Source organism: Chrysochloris asiatica, unplaced genomic scaffold, assembly GCF_000296735.1.
Source record: "Chrysochloris asiatica unplaced genomic scaffold, ChrAsi1.0 scaffold00002, whole genome shotgun sequence".
NCBI lineage: Eukaryota > Metazoa > Chordata > Mammalia > Afrosoricida > Chrysochloridae > Chrysochloris > Chrysochloris asiatica.
This window is the reverse complement of record NW_006408520.1, coordinates 8,346,122-8,350,405: the sequence shown is the minus strand read 5'-3', so window position 1 is coordinate 8,350,405 and position 4,284 is coordinate 8,346,122.

Here is a 4,284-nt window from a genome sequence, read left to right as displayed (position 1 = left end):
AAAAAAAAAAGTTATTCTCCTCAGGAAACTATTTTAGCTAAAAGACATGAATATTTAAGTGTATTACTTTTTTAGTGATAAAAATCATTTTAATATATAATTATACTCTTCCGGAATATTGAGTAACTCTTCATATATTGTCATTTTTTACTGTTGTTGTTGTTAAATGCCATCAAGTTTATTTCGATGTTTATTAGCCTATAAAAACCCAAAGCAAAAAATATTCTTCAGTTTCTTGAGGTAAGTTTTCAAATGCAACAGAGATTCAAGGAACAAGACACAGCAAATATTTGGTATACACATCAGTTAAATATTCTTATCAAAATACATGTGACCAAGAGGTAGCTGAACTCTAGGGAATTTTTGCCCTGTTGTGTAGCACTGAGTAATCAATTAAAAATTAAGTCAGCCTCTGGGGAAATTTTTAGCTGTAAAAGCCGACCTTTCATATTAAAATAGGTTCAAATTACACAAAAGTTCTCTCCCAAAAGTTGCTGATAAAATGTTTACAACTCCAACACTTTAGAAAGATGTTTCATATGTAAGCCAATTAACTTAAGATATATTTGGATTCTATTTGATATAGCATAAAATGACCTTGGTTAGACTAGTATTTAGTAAAGTGTGCTTTGAACTTGAGGGATATCTAATGATAAATTGCTAAACTTGTTTAACAATTAATGTCTCTAAAGGAATGTCTGTGTCATACTGCTTGGTGCCAAAGTTACCTGAAAGAATCCATTTATTTCTAAAGATTGAATCATTTACAACCCAGTCACTAGTTGGATAAGGTCAATAATTAGTAAAAATTTTCTAATATTCTTTTAGTAATATTCATTCCCTAGACTATCAGAAAGGACCATTTATTTGATGCAGAATGTTTCCTGATAATTGTGCTTTATTTTACCAAGCTTGAGGAATGGAGCTCAGCAAAATAATGCACAAATGAAGTTTCTTCACAGTTACAACAGATTAAAAAAATCACAGGATTCTGCACTACTGTGCTGACTTGATAGCAATTATAAGGGGTCCTTTTATCATACCATTGTTCTACAGAGAATAAAAATTTATGCTGAAATAATTACAGAGGCAACTCCATGATAACAGTGATTTAGAAAAGTATTCTCTTTGGGAAGTTGAAATATTTCTTGAAGGTCTGTTAAGAAAGGATCAAAGGAAAAAGAAAATAGAATTCTGAACAGAGAAAAAGCAAACAACAAACCTAGCCATAGAGCATAGTTCATGTACAGACCAGTAGAAAGAAGGTCAACAACATTAGAACCAGAATACAAAACAGGGTTCACAAATCAAAACAAAAGTCAAGCTCAGAGATGTAAGCAGCTCTGTTTAGAGTCTTTCCGGATATAAGCATGAAACGATTAAGTGAACAAGGATATTGGGCAATTTGTCTCTTTTATGAAAAGAGAACTGACTGATAGCCTTAGGCCTTAGAGGATACCAAAGTAGGTCAATAGGTCACTCTGCTCTTATCAATCAAGGGGTCATATCTAGCACTCAGACACTGACAGAACAGTGTTTGCAATGTCAGTTCAATAGTTTTAGGTTTACCTGATTCTGTCCTTTCAAGCGAAGCCTTCTTAGTTGACAAAGATAATCTAACAGACATAAAAAGTAGAAAAAGCATGCAACTGGAAACAGCATTTGATGGATTTGGGCAAATAAATAAACTCACTACAGCATATATTCAGTGCATACTTCTCGCTTGGAAGCCAGAAGATTAAAAAATTCACTTATATTTTAAGTAATTGCAACACTGAGACATTACTCAAACCCATTACTATCAGGCTGATTCCGACTCATAGTGATTCTATTGTACAGAGTACAATTTCACCATAAGGTTTTCAAGGCTATAATCTTTACAGAAGTCGTCTGCCTTCTTCTGTGGAGTAGCTGATGGGTTCTGACCACAGAACTTTTTGTTAGCAGCCAAACACTTAACCACTGCAAGCCCCTCATCAGGAATATTGCTGCTCTTCTTAAGAGCTGACAAGTTCGTTCCAACTCATAGTAACCCTGTATAGAGTTTCCAAAGAGATACTGGTGCATTTGAACCATTGACCTTGTGGTTAGTAGTTCAGTGTTTATCCTTCAGCCACCACACCAAGATTTTAGAGGACATCAAATTCTACTTTACACACAAGGATGGACTCTCTCTCTAAAAAATCTTTGGTTAATGGGTATCCACTTGCAATCTGAACACATCTAAGAAAGCTAATTTGAAATAAAGATAATTCAAAAATAGCTGCAACAATACATTAACAGGAAACTGCCAGGTGTTTGAGCCAGATTTAGACGAGGATGTGGAATGAGGGATATCATTGCTAACATCAGATGATCTTTACTGAAAACAGAGAATATCAGACAGATATTTACCTGTGCTTTATTGACTACACAAAGGCTTATATCAAAGACTTTACATTGTGTGGATCATAATTAGCTATGGACAACATTGTGGGAAATGAGTATTCCAGAACACATAATTGTGTGCATGAGAGTCCTGTACATAGACTAAGATGCAGTCATTTGAACAGAACAAGGGGACACTGAATAGTTTAAAGTAAGGAAAAGTGTGCATCAGAGTTGTATTTGTTCATCATATTTATTCAATCTGTATGCTAAGCAAATAGTCCAAAAACACTGGATTAAATGAAGAAGAATATGGCATCAGGATTGGAGGATCTCATTAACACAACCTTACTTGCTAGAAGCCAAGAGGAATTAAAATACTTACTGATGAAGATCAAAGACCACAGTCTTCAGTATGACTTGCACATCAATGTAAAATAAAAATCCTTACCACTGGACCAATAAATAGCATCATGATAAATGGAAAAAATATTGAAGTTGTCAAAGATTTCATTTTGCTTGGATCCACAATCAATACTCATGGAAGCAACAGTCAAGAAATCAAATGATGTATTGCATTGGACAAATTTGCTGTACAAGACCTCTTTATTGTGTTCAAGAGCAAAAATGTCCATTTAAGGACTATAATGTGCCTAGCCCAAGGCCATAGTGTTTTCAATAGCATCATATGCATGTGAAAGTTGAATAATAAATAAGGAAACTGGTATAAGAATTGATGCATTTGAGTTATGGTGTTAAAGAAGACTATTAAAAGTACCATGGACTTCCAGAAGAAAAAACAAATCTGTGTTGAATGAGTGCTTCTTAGAAGCCAAGATGGCCAGACTTCATCTCATACTTTGAACATATTATCAGGTGGGACCAGTTCCTGGAGAAGAACATCGTGCCTGGTAAAGTGAGAGGGAAACCCCCAATGAGATGGATTGGCACAATGGTAGCAACAATTCTGTCAAGCGTAGCAGCAATTTTGAGGATGGTGCAGAACTGGGCAGTGCTTTGTTCTATTATACATTGGGTCGCTATGGGTTGGAATGGACTCAACAAAACTCTCAATCTGAACACTTCAGGGAAGAGAAATGGCAAATTCTTTATTTTATTTTATTTTATTTTGTTTAAGTTTTTATTGTGAATTGAGTGAAAGTTTAAAGGGCAGATCATCATTTGTTTTACATTCAACAAATCATACACTTTGTTTCATTACAATGGTTATAATCCCCTCCATGTACCATCAATTAACAGTATTCCTCTCTATTTATTTTAGCTCTTTTTTTTTTTTTTTAAACACTCAGGCATATATAATAATTTATACCACCAAAGGGCACATTCTACAAGTCTGCCTCCTAGCCGTCAGCTTTCAGTTCCTCTCTTTCCATGAATCTAGAATCCTCAGCTGCTCCCTCTCTCAATGTCCAGCCTCCATCTCAGCCTCCATCCCTGGTGTCGCTGCTTCTCTGGATAAGGTCTCACATTCCTCTTGTGCTCTTCTCCCTTGATGGTCCTAGGGTCCTCTGTTTCTGAACTATAAGGTTAACTATTCCCCTGATTTTGTTACAAAACTTCAACCTTTACAACTGTGACTGTCACAATTAGTCATGATAAAATTTAATAACTATTGAATCATAAGAATCTTATCCTCATCTCTTTTTACCAGACTCATTTAGACAAGATGAAAACTATTCAGTGGGGACTCTTATCTTCCCCCATACACTCTTAAACTAAACTCCCCTTTGAAACCTTGTAAGCCAGTCACTTTGAGCATTCATCACCCCCTCATTTTAGGTAGTCAATGTCTAAATTGCCCATCCCTATGTACCCTGCATACAAGGGAATAACATTGATACTTAATGTGAAGACTCCTCCCCTCTCTGTTGGTATTTTGAGCTACTATCTCCATGA